Source organism: Caretta caretta, chromosome 18, assembly GCF_965140235.1.
Source record: "Caretta caretta isolate rCarCar2 chromosome 18, rCarCar1.hap1, whole genome shotgun sequence".
NCBI classification, from domain to species: Eukaryota; Metazoa; Chordata; order Testudines; family Cheloniidae; genus Caretta; species Caretta caretta.
This window is the reverse complement of record NC_134223.1, coordinates 14,524,022-14,537,057: the sequence shown is the minus strand read 5'-3', so window position 1 is coordinate 14,537,057 and position 13,036 is coordinate 14,524,022. Positions and strand designations below refer to the sequence as shown.

The window sequence follows — 13,036 nt, the reverse complement described above, 5'->3', positions numbered from 1 at the left end:
CAGCGTCCCCTGAACAGATTTAAAATCAATATCCTCCCATAATAATGCTGGGGAAACTGAAAGCATGAAGTTGCATACGGGCAGGAAGGAAGAGACAGTTTGTCACTGTGAGCATCAAATTCTCATTTCTCAAGGGCTTGTTAAAGATGCAGCATCTCAAAAAGCCTTGAAAACAAGTACCATATTTGAGAGGGTATATGTTGCGCCTGTCTATGAGTCAACATGAGCAAAGCACAGATGCTTTGCATGCAACATTTCTTATGGTTAAGAAATGTTACAATTCAAACCACTACTGTTTAACACAACAAAACATTATTTCCCTTCCACATGGCATCTCGATCCAAACCAGGGTCCTTAGCACTAATAGTCACTTTGCATTAATTCAAGTTCAGCTAGCTAAATCTAGTTGACTGAGCTGGCATTCTGTTTATCGGGAGACACAGTGTAAGAAGTTGTCGCTGACAGCGTCCAAGTGGTGAGGAGAACAGACAGTTAACAGGTGGAGGGCAGAACCTGCTAGGAAATGCCTTTATCCAATGAGGGATGTTAGAACTCTGCAAAGTTACAAGGTGGCATTTCAAGGTTTTAAAGAGCACAAGCTGCCTCTGATCTTATCTCACCGTGACCCTGTCACCCAGGCTGTTAACACCACCAGCGCCTGGAAGCATTGCAAAGGTCTGCAGCCATCCCTAACTGCAAAACAAAGTCAATACAATGAAATGGTGGCAATCTGAAGAAAGGATGGACTCAAAGAGAGTGACAGACCTTAAATCTTCAAGGCACTCCAAATTCAAGCCTTAACTCAGCCTTCAGTGGGGGATTGTCGTGTGCATTTTACAAAAGTGGAAACAAAGACCTGCCACACACACTGTCCACTAGCAGAGCCAATTTTGAAGGCTCTAAGGAGTACCTGGCCTGGCATCCTGTACTCAGGTCACAAGACAATGCCTCTCTCTCCTTCCCACTCCCCAGTTATCTGGGACTCCTTATTCTGGGTGTTGATTTGCCTGATTATTATACTCTTGTGCGTGCTGCAGACCTTTGGAGCTGGAGGCCAAGAGCCTCTCACCTTCTCTCATCCAGCATTTGCCGTTTCAAAACAACAAAGTCCCAATACTCAGCTCACCACTCCCAGGGGGGAAGAATCACATTAAGGCCTGATTTCATGCATTTGGGGCGGAGATGGTGCTTATGATTCAAATGAGGATTTGGCGACACGCTTACAGGTACGGGTGGGTTAGGGCAGTGGCTCTAAGCAGCTGTAGTAAGCGTCCATGACTTCACAGCTCTGCCGAAGCATCTCAGTCACGATCTAGAGTCCCTCCTCTGCCCTGCTACTTGAACTGCACAAACAGACGCACAGCTCTGTCAACACGCATTTGTTCTGACCTGCCTCACGTCACTCCTGACTGGCAGCACCCCCGGTACCTGCAAAACACTGTACAAACATCCACAAGTGACTGGCTCTGTGCCCTGGTCTCAGAGAGCGCTCCGCCACCCGAATTCCTGAGCACCATGTGCACAAATGCAGCGGTGGGTCAAACACACTCATGTGATTCGGGTCATGCTCTAAATAGAGCTCACTATTTTCCATCTGTAACCAAATCAGGATTTGAACCCAGCTCTCCAGACATGCTATGTTAGCATATTAACGCCAGCAAGACCTGCAGCCCCTGTCCCAGTATCTCACATCCACATACAGTCCTGAGGCTCCAAAAACCTCTAAATAATGTTATTTTGTTGTCAAATCAGCATGTTCCATTTTAAAACCTAAAGGATGGAAAAAAGCTAGGGGGGAAAGAAAAGATGACAAGACTCTTAATATACTTTCAGCGTGGGAGTTCTTTCCATTATATTAAATCTCTTCTCTGCTAAACCATGAGCCAACTTTGCATTTAGTGTTTTGGTTTTGGGTTTTTTTTTTTTTTTTATTTAAAACATGTTTTACTGCATCACATTAGACAATGAGAATGAAAGACAAAATTGTGGTTAAGGCACGTGCCAGTGAGAGTCCCCTGGGTTCTATTCCCAACTCTGCCACAGACTACTTAACCATGAGCAAGTTACTTGACCTCTCTGGGTCTCATTATTACTTATGTATTTGCATTACAGCAATGCCTAGAAGCCTTAGCTGACACCAGGATCTCACTGTGCTAAGCCTTGTACATGCACATAATGAAAGATAGTCCCTGCTCCAAAGAGCGTGCAGTCTAAGCTCTCACAATGGGGATGAGAAAGGAATTATTATTGCCAGAGAACAGAGATGTACAGAGGCACAGAGTGACATGCTCACAATTACACAGGGAGTCAGCAGCAGAGCTAGAAATTTAACGCAGGTCTCCGAAATCCCAGGCCACTGGCAGTTCCTTTACCACAAGACCATCCTTGCTCTTCGCTTCCTTTTTTGTAAAATGGGGTATAAGCCCACCTCACAGAGGTAGCTGAATGGTTTCATTCATTACTATTTGTCAAGCCCATTGAGACCCTTGGATAGAAGGTGCTATGTAATGCAAAGATTCACATTATAGTACAGGAGAACTGGTCCTCTCCCCTCTATATCTAGAGCCTGGACACACCAGTCCCATCTGGGGAATATGTGCCCGGTTCCAGCACCTGCCACCACCCATCCATTCCAATACACCATTCCACAGGGGTGGCCTATCGAAATCCACTTTCTGGACACACACTAGCGGAAAGGAGGAAAAAAACAGACCCTGAATTCCAACTTTGAACAAGTTTCCCCCTAGCTTGGTGGCAACAGCAGCAAAGTGAGAACAGAGCCCAGGAGCCTTGGCACACAGGGGGTCACAGTGAGAGGGGAGACACAACCAAGTGTCAGCAGTTACAGCCACCTTGATCTTCCCATGTTGCTGAATGATGGGGGCCCTGGGTGGGTCCCCATATGGAAAAGACTGAGGACCACATAACAATGGAGTAGTATCCTTTCTTGTTAAAGGTGCTCACTTACTTCCAATGGCAGGCATAGGCTGGGTCTATGCATCCCATCAATTGCACCTACACAGCTCGGGAACCCCAGCCATTCAAACCCCGCAATTATTTCAGGGATATTTCCAATTTTTCCAACTCAAAGGGTCATCACCACCCGCACTACTTCCTTTGCAAACCTCCATGACCACTGCACCAATCACGGATTTAACTACCCTGAACTGATTGTCGACAGATCGGTAACAATCCAAGCTTGCCAGCTTCTGCAGGGTGATAGCAACACACTTCTGGACTGTCATGGCCTCTTTTCTCTGAGTGATCTGTGTCACAACCAGGGTCAGCCAGGCCTAGCAGCTGGAGCAGGAGCTGGAGTCAGGAACCAGGAGTCAAGCTGAGGGTCAGGGAGCAAGCAGGGCTGGAGGAGAGCAGGAGCAAGGCTCGGAGCAAGGCTGGCAGAGGAGTGATCGCAGCTGTAGGCATAAAGGGTTGACCAGCCCAACCTGCTGCTGAGCTTAAAAGCAGGCCTGCTGGCTGCCTTGTGCCCAGCAGGTCCTTGCTGCAATCCAGCTGAGCTCGCTAATCTGCCTGCAGGCTGGGCTGGCTAGCCCTCAGGCTCAGCTGCAGGAGCTCTCTCCTGCCAACCTAGCCACTCCGGGGCCCTGGCGAGCTCAAGTGCCATGGCCGTTTTCCTCCTCAGAAAGTTCTGGGCCCACTGCTGGCCCTCCTGCGCTCTCATCACCATGTAGCCGCACCACTCGGGGCTTGTGGTCTGAGCCAGAGGCAGTGGTCTGCATGGGGGCTGGAGCTGGACGAAAAACAGCATCAGCTCCATCCACGCCTCCATCTCCACATGGTCCCGTTCTGTTGTTGTAGGGCTTCTGCTTGTAACTGCAAGCTGCCGCCTTCATCTTCTCCAGGCCAAAAGCCGCCTCTGAAACACCTGGCACTGTCTCTTGGCAGCAGATTTTGCAAGGGCATGCCAAAGAAACACTGACTCCACAGAAAGCAGCCACTGCCGGCCCTGGTTGCTAGAGTGAGCAGGATCATGTAAGAGCCCACCCCCGCACCGCCTTGGGGTCTGCCAGGAAACGAATTTCCCAGGCCTAGACCACTTCCTCCCACAATGGGCAGAAAAATTGCCCCACAGCACCTCACAGCTCACTGTGAAAGTGAGCCCAGAGCAACGCAGTGGGCTGTGGCACTATGGATCACAGGATACTTGTCCTGATTACTGTTACTGCTTCTCACGGCCAGACACGATGCCAGTGCAGACGCGGGACAGCCGCATGCTGACATCAACAACGGGACCGTGCTGGAGCAGGGTAGGCGCTCATGCATTGGCTCACCCAGGATGACTGAACCCCTGGCAAGCCCACAAGGACAGCCTGAGATGCATTACCGCCAGACAAAGAGAGGGAACTGGGGCTGCCCTCGGGAGCAGAGAATACCTCCAATAGCCTTTTAGCAGCAAGAGGGATCTCTGAACTAACATCGAGGTTGAGCCGAGGAAGTCCATGCCAGTCAGTGCCACCATCTCCCGCAGCTCTCTGCTGTGATTTTCCCAGGGGAGCCACCTCACCCCCACAGTACAGGGCAGAATGGCTGGGCTCGCACTCAGTGGAATGGGGCAAATAATCACTGTAACAATCACTCAGCAGGTTCAAACATCGGGTGTCTCTCACACGGGGTGCAAACTTTTCCCATGCGCAGACAGAAGGGAGGCCAAGGGGCCACATTTGGTTCTTCTGCAGTGCACAGTGTTACCAATAACGGGGCAGGGTTAGAGTACCGCTCCTGCATTCCCTAGCCAGGGCACTGCTTTTGCTGCAGAAACACCTGGTGCAGCTAAGTGGGACCGAGCCAGGTTAGATGGGTGCAACCAAGGCTCAGCTGGTGAACATTTAACAAGTCAAACCGGCCTTTCCTCTCTCGGTATTATTTGAACAAGGGCAAACGTCTTTCCAGGCTCCTAACTCCCCGCCCTTCCAATTCAAGTCCTGGGTATAACAAACAGTTCCCACTAACCAGCCTGAAAGGTCTCAGAGGCATCTCAGTACTTTCTTTTTCCCTCCTCTGGTGCACGCAGCCTGTGGAAATATCCCCACTCCAGCCCAGCTGCTCAGTCTGTCCCTGCGCAGCGGGCGACAGCTTCGTGGGGATCCTGGAGGCTGCCGCCCTGGCAATGGGCTTCTTGGTCTGCTCTGAAACCGAGATGCAGCACCAGCTTGCCGAGTCCCAGCGGGCCGTGAACTGCTAACAACAAAGGCTGGCGAGCGAGGGGCCGCACAGGGTGGGTCAGCACAGCAGGGTGGAATCCTGCGGCCGATCAGCTCTGCCCCTCGCCAGCAGCAATCAATGGAACAAAGGGAGAGTGAAGCACAAGGTCATGGGAATTATGGGCCATAATTTAACTGAGAGCAATGGGTGTGGAAAAAAATTATTCAGGGAAGGTGGGGGAAGAGGGGGAAGGAAGGCAATAGGGCCTCTGGAAGGCGGGATCCCAATGCTGGAGAGTATAATGAGCAAACTTTGCCACAAGTTTACTTCTTGCAGAGAGCAGGGGAAAGCCCTGTAGTTCAACACCAAAACAGCAGCAGCGCAATGGTGTGGCTTTGGGCAGATCTGGAAACAATTTCTTTGCACCCTTCCGGAGATGGAAGGTTTCATCCCTCCAACAAGACAGCTCACTGGTTGAGAGGACTTCACTAGGTAAGGCAGCTGGACTGCAAGCTCTTTGGGGCAGGGACTGTCTTTTCATTCTGTGTTTGAACAGTGCCTAGCACAATGGGGGCCTGGGCCCTGGCTAGGGCTCCTAGCCACAACTGCACTATAAATGATAAATAATAATTTGATAATGTAGTCACAAGTCTCTAGCCAGAGATGAGAGCACAGCAAGTCTCACAGATCTGGGCCTGGATCCAAAAACTCTGGCTCAGGATCGTTCTTAGCATACACCAGGGTTTCTGCAAATGTTGGAGCCAGGAATTCTCTCCCCAAACAGCAACGCTTTGGGTCCCCTGTAACAAAATACTTCTACAATGGGGATAGGGGACAGGCACAAAGGAAATCTCCCTGGGAGTCACTGCACTGGGATGGAGTATTTGAGGAGATGGGACAGGCTGATGGTTTCTCTTTCCCACTGGCTCATTTCCATGATGAGGTGCTGAATATGCAGTACTGTACTAACTAGGCCAGACTACGGTCTGGATTTGCAAAATCTCAGGGTGCATCTGCACTGCCATCAGAGGTCTGACTGCAGCTCTGGTAGGCAAACCCGAGCTAGCTTTCGCCTAGCCAGCGCAGCTGAAAACAGAAGAGAAGATGCAGCGGCACGGACCCTGTGTGGGCTGTACAAGCCCATCTGGAATCCTGGCTATGGACTTGCGTTACTAACCTGCACTGGGATCAGCACTAGTGCACATAGGTGCTGACTCCGGGGGTGCTCTGGGGCGGGAGCAGCCATGGGGACAAAATAGTGGGTGCTCAGCACCCACCAGCCACCCCCCGATCAGCTGTTCGGTGGCGGAGCGAGGGTGGGGCCTTGGGGGAAGGAGCGGAGCCTCAGGGTGAAGCACTCACAGGAAAAGAAGAAAATCGGCGCTACTGAATCTTCACTGCTAGCGAGATCAAAGCTAGCACGGGTCTGCCTACCCGAACTGCAATCACATCTTCGACTGCAGTGTAGACACACTCTGAATTTATTCATTTTCTTAAAATCCTTTCCCCTTCTCTCCCCATTTGGGCAGGCTTTTCCTGACTCCCCCTTGGAAGAGACTGGAGCTCCTGCAGGGAGATCAGCCTCAGAGTCGGGAAGAGAACTGGAATAGCTCGGGGCGCAGATCCGTTCTTGCAACTCACGCGGTAAGAGCTGATAAATAGCTCTGCAGCAATATTTAGATGCCAGCCCCCAAGAAATGGATGGGGCGCTCCTCTAGCACCATCATCCAGAGACCTCGAAGTATTCTACAAACCTCACCCACCCCCAGGAGGTGGGTTTAGTGTCATGAGGTCAGACTGGACACTGACGTAAATGGGGCAGGTGAATGCTCAAGGTTACACAGAAAGTCGGTGGCAGAGATGGGCTTTTCACCCAGGGAATCCTGACCCAAGTCCCATGCTATAACTCATCAACGCTCTCCTCCCCAGGTTTGGAAAAGAACCCAGGTCTCTCCTGAGTCCCAGCTCTCTGCTGTAACCAGCAGGCACTCTGCCTCTTGCACAGCATGTCAGCACTGGCCAGTCAGTCACCAGCTGTCTGCGTCCATTCGCTTTGCATGAGCAGCAGCAAAGTGCCTCAAAGCTCAGCCCAAATACTGAGATTCCCAAGGAATGTGACAGAGGGAGGTGCGGGTCATCCTGGAGCCAGCCTCCAATCTGCCTGTAACAGGGCTGTTTATGAGCCAATGTGCACAAACGCCCCCTTGTCTCCCACTTCCCTGTGCAATTCATTTCTACAGAGCACACCGAGCCATAAAAAGGTGGTAAATATTCATAGTATGAAAAACACTCAGAGAGAGGATATGCTGAGCTTGAGAGAGACAATCGGACTCGTTTTATACACTGCCCAGAGAGTCCTGGTTAGCAATTGTGTGAGCCCCACCCCCCCTCAGGGAAGAAATTAGGAGGATATGCTGGGAGGTCTAGTGGTTAGGGCAGAGGAACTGGGAGGCTGGAGTCCAGGCTTCTATCCCCAGCTTGGGGAAAGAGTGTATTATTTGAGAGGCATTACAAATCAGGACTCCTGGGTTCTATCCCCAGCTCTGGAAAGGAGTGCGGTCGAGTGGTCAGGGCAGTCAGCCTGAGAGTTAGGACTCCTGAGTTCGATTCCCATCTCTGCTAGCAACCCACTTTCTCTCTGTGCTGCTCTGAAGCCCTCTGTACCTCAGTTTACCTGTCTGTAAAATGACAGGTTTTAGAGTAACAGCCGTGTTAGTCTGTATTCGCAAAAAGAAAAGGAGTACTTGTGGCACCTTAGAGACTAACCAATTTATTTGAGCACAAGCTTTCGTATGCATCCGATGAAGTGAGCTGTAGCTCACAAAAGCTTATGCTCAAATAAATTGGTTAGTCTCTAAGGTGCCACAAGTACTCCTTTTCTGTCTGTAAAATGGGTATTCTAACCCCGTACCTGCCTCACAAAGACAGTTTGAGCTGTAATCAGTGCCAGCAGAGGGCTCCGAGGTCATGGGATGAAAGACGCTCTTGGCAGCGAAGCACTATCCCACGGAGCCCCATGACCCCAGAGACCTCAATCCTGCCCCCCCTTCCTCAGGCTGAGCGTGCTCACTGCGAGCTTGCCCACATGTCTGCGTCTATCCTTCAGAGAGCTGCTCCCCTTCTGATTTCTCAGACCCATCCCACCCTGTGATAAAAACCTGCCACAATTGCTCCCTCGCCCTGAGATGCACCCCCAAAGCTTCCCCTTCTCCAAGTTCAGGGTGAGCTCACCATGGCATCGGAGTGCTCGCTCGTGCTGGTCGGCAGCATCACAAGCATGGCTTGGAGCCATCTTGCCCTGGAAGCCGGGCCCTCCTAGAGCAAGCGAGCGTGAGGGGGGCACAGCACAGCCTTGGCTCGTGGCCTCTCTTGACAGAGACGAAGCGTCTCATGTGTGTGGCCCATGCCAGCGTGCTGCTACTCCCTTAAACGCCCTGCACAGCTGCTGCGTCTGTGCAGGTTCCTCTCTGCACAGACCTCGCTGTGCCACTATCAAAGGCGAATGCTAAAGACAGTGACTCCAGACAGAGCTGCTGGTGGTGCCGTACCCTTCGCACCATTTAAACGTCCGATTGCACTCATTCAGCCCCTGAAAAAAACAGCGCTCTTCCAGCCCGTGACAGCTTTGACAGCCAGACTCCTTAATTCCTTTTTCTTATTCCCTTAATCTGTCATCTTTATCAGGCTGGGGAAGTGCCAGGCAGCATGCAAGAGACCCGGCCCCGATCAATCTCCACATTACAGCTGACAGAATGGTGCTAATAACTTATTGATCTCATGTTTGCCAAGCCCCACTGGGGCTGAAAGGCTGCCATTGATTGGCTTGAGAGAAAGAGCCCCTCGGCTGAGAGCAGAGCGGAAAGCCTTCAAATTGTCTTCTTCCAGAGGCACTCGCTGGGAGACTGAGGGAGGGCAGAGGGAGGAAGAAAGAAGGGGAGAAAGGAGGACAGAAACGGAGAAAAGTGTGTGTGAGAGGAAGAAAGAAGGGACAAGATGAATAAGGCTTAAATAAGGGAAGAGAGGAAGGAAAGTGTGTTTGGGAGAGAGGAATAAAGAAAGGCAAGGGAGAGAAAGGGGGAATGGAAGGAGAGAGGAGGAAAGAGAACGGGAGAGGAAAGGAGACACGTAAATGGAGGGAAATGAAGTAAGGAACAAAGGACAATCTGGAGCTGACAACTTTTAACAGACAGATTGATTTAGGGTATCCAGATAGCAAGTGTGAAAAATCGGGACAAGGGGTGGTAATAGGCGCCTACATAACACAATGCCCCAAATATCAGGACTGTCCCTATAAAATCGGGACATCTGCTCATCCTAGACAGACTCCCCTCTTTTTACTGACAGCAAAGGGTTAACTTAAAGCTCCCTCCCCCCCATCCCCCCACTCCCAATCACGCTGCTCCTCCGGAGTAAATTTATGTTTGAATGCTGCAAAAGAGCGCAGCAGAGACAAGTTCCCCTGGCAGTGGTCAATACCACGCTCCGGCGTTTGGGGAGAGGGCGTCGGCGGGTGGGGGGGAGATTCATTGAGGAGCCAGCTCCCCACAGCCACACGCTCACAGCTGACACCTCCCCGCCGGTTCGATCGGTACCGCAGGCTAGAAGTTTGCTTCTGCCACAGAATGCTATTGATGACCCGAGTAATCACTGAAAGGCGTGGGACACTTTGGGGGGTGGTGGTGTCTTTGCCCTGTTCCACTGGGGCTGGGGGTGTCTCACCTGTGAACCAGGGTGCTCTTGCAGCCTGGGACTACCTGTACGGGCAAAGAGACACCCAGAAAATGTGGAATGCCCACAATAACGGCTACAACAAAAGCTCCTCTGAAACCACCACACACTGCTTCCCGCTGATTCCAGCTCAGCCCCAGGCCAGATGGTGGGGCTGAGTGCTGACGCACAAACTGACCTGAAGGGGGCATCAGTGAGAGGACCCTCTAGTTCCTGGAAAGGCAGCTGGTTCTCAGCATCGCCTGGAATGGTTTTTGCCCGTTTGGGGGATCTCACAACTGTTGTTAAGTCCACACCCTAGCAGGGCTTCTTCAGCCAAGCTGACCTGAATGGCAGGGGCAGTTTTTTTAAAAAAACTCTTTCTTGGCCTCCCCAGGGTCAGCTCTTTAATGTCACTCCTCTCAAAAAAAACAACCACCCAGCCAGGCCTATCTCCAGAAAGGAGGACTTCCCCCCAGCTTCCACAAGCTGCTGAGCCACACTGTGACTGCAGGAAAGAAACTAAGGATCAGACAGGTAGCCCAACGGCTTCTGCAAGAGCAACTAATCACAATGTAAGCTCGTCATTGACATACTGTGAAAAACAATTAATTAAAGAGCTACAAGCAAACCTATGCACTAGTGTAAGAGATACCGTTACTTCCAGGCATGGTGTGATTGACTTCACGGCAGCCACTTCTGATAACATACATATGCCTGGGCATGCACATGTATATACGTATGTAGTTACACACAAACATACACATACTATATATGCACACACACACACACGTGTGCACTTATTCGCTCGCACCCACACAAATATACATATGACACGAGCACACACTTTTGGGAGGATAAAATCTCCAAGCTGAAATATATCGACTCATGGTGAGGCTGGGAGCAGCAATTCATTTCCCACACCCTGGCAGCAAGCGAGAGTGGACAAGTCAGGTGCCACATTACACTCCATATTGGATTTCTATATATAACATCAGTGAGATGTCACAGCTCCAATGATTTGTTTTTGGCTCTTTACTAGCTGCCTGTACGACACCTGGGGAAAGAGTTCTGTTTTGGTATTTGGGTGATGGGAGGGTTAGTTTTGGAAGCGGGATAATCTCGCTCTTTCTGGATCTTTAAGGAGAGGATGAGAGTCCGTGTTGTTTATTTCAGTGGCTCTCAACCTTTCCAGACTATGGTACCCCTTTCAGGAGTCTGATTTGTCTTGCATACCCCCAAGTTTCTCCTCACTTAAAAACTACTTGCTTATAAAATCAGACATAAAAATACAAAAGCATCACAGCAAACTCTTACCAAACAATTGTTTACTTTATCATTTTTACCTTATAATTATAAAATAAATCAATTGGAATATAAATATTATGCTTACACTTCAGTGTATATATCGTATGTAGAGCAGTATAAACAAGTCATTGTCTGTATGAAATTTTAGTTTGTACTGACTTCCCTAGTGCTTTTTATGTAGCCTATTGTAAAACTAGGCAAATATCTAGATGAGTTCATGTACCCCCTGGAAGACCTCTGCATACCCTCAGGGGTACGCATACCCCCCTGGTTGAGAACCACTGGTTTATTTCATTTCCCAAAATACAAGTCATGTTGGGAGTGAATTAGGTGGATTTCTTCCCTGTAAGGCTGCCTCCTCCCACAAAAGTAGGATTCATTGCCCTAGCTACATCCACTCCATCCTGCTAGATCCAGGCATAGAACAGGCCAGGGCTGCCTGAGCCTTCCTGTTTCTCCTCACTCAGCCGTTGCTACAGAGCAGTGCTTCTCAACCTATTTAACATTGTGGGCCACATATGTAGCTCCCTGTCCGTTGTGTACGCCACATCCACACAACATATATACTACCGATATAGCCCTGAGGATGTCACATGGGCCGCAGCTGTGTGCTGATTGGGCTGCCAGCATCTTCTAGTCTACAGCCTCTTCTGGGCAGCCCCCCATGCTAAGAGCAAGGTGGGTTTATCATTAAAACGTTACTAATGTCCACAAGGGACTCAGAAGAGCAACCTCCCCAAAATCAGGCCCTGACCTCTGCTCTCTGGAGGGATCCACTGAGCCACCTGGAAAGGAGCACTAAACTTGCTGGGAACCCGCAGGCAGCCACAGAAAATGAAACAAACCCCTTTGTGTCGGCATATAAGGGACGTGGGCCTGCTCTAAGGCCTGCTGAAGTCAACAGGAAGACTCACACCTTTTTTTTTAAACAGATGAAGATAATGAGATAAAAAAGGTTAAGTGACTTGCCCAAGGCCAAATAGTAAATGAGTGGCAGAACCAGGTTTCAAACCAAGTTTCCTGATTGCCAGTCCAATGCCCTGTGCCCTGGCCCACGCTGCCACGAGTTCCAGTGCAGGGAAGCGAACTGCACTTCCACCACATGCTTGCATGTTGCTTCTTCACCTCCCAAGACCTGGGTTCAAATGCAAAGCAGGACACAACCACCAGCCGAGGCTGGTCGTCTCCAGCTCCCAAAATGCTTCAGCAGAAACAGAACATGAGAGGAGCATAAAGAGGGGAGGAATCTGCAATTCCAGCCCCAGATCAGAAGCTGGAGACCAGGTGTTGACTAAGGTCAGTCCCCCATGCGTAGGTAAACAGCTGCCCTCCATGATAACACGTGTACACAAAGGGGGCTGGGCTTCCCACCCTCATCTGCCCATTTGGAGCTGATTTTCTGCTCAATTTAAGGCAGCAATTCAATAAAGGCTTTTTTTTCTTTTCTTTCTTTTTCTTTTTTTTGAAAGTGAAAACATGCCTGTGTCCTGGCTCGTTATCCCAAGCTCAGAAAACAGCCCATTCATTGCAGATCTGTCTCTAATCATTAGCTACAACATCCTTGGCCCGAGTTAACCCTTGCCTGGCTAGATGCAAAGCCCACTGAAGTCAAAGGGGATCATGCCGCTGAGAGTTCTGGCTCAGGCCCGTGGAGAGCAATATAAGGGATTTAACTAACTACTCTCACACACACATTCTTGGATGAAAATCAATATAAGGGATCTAACACACACATATACACCCCTTCCTGGAAAACTCCAACAATTTTTAACACAAGTCTATTCAATGTTCACTTCTGATTACACTATATTTCATAGCATAGCCCAGAGCACCAGACTTGGAGAACTGTTTCCTGGCT

At 50.1% G+C, this 13,036-nt stretch overlaps 1 protein-coding gene and 1 long non-coding RNA gene across 9 annotated transcripts in view; one reads left to right on the top strand and one right to left on the bottom strand.

Moving 5' to 3' along the window:
• Nucleotides 1-13,036, bottom strand: part of SAMD11 (sterile alpha motif domain containing 11) — a 219,521-nt gene that overhangs the window by 51,515 nt on the left and 154,970 nt on the right. The window lies entirely within an intron of this gene.
• LOC125624264 (uncharacterized) lies at nt 5,491-11,085 on the top strand. Its single transcript, XR_007353258.2, has 3 exons — nt 5,491-5,655; nt 6,693-6,807; nt 10,268-11,085. It is a non-coding gene; the product is annotated as an uncharacterized LOC125624264 (long non-coding RNA).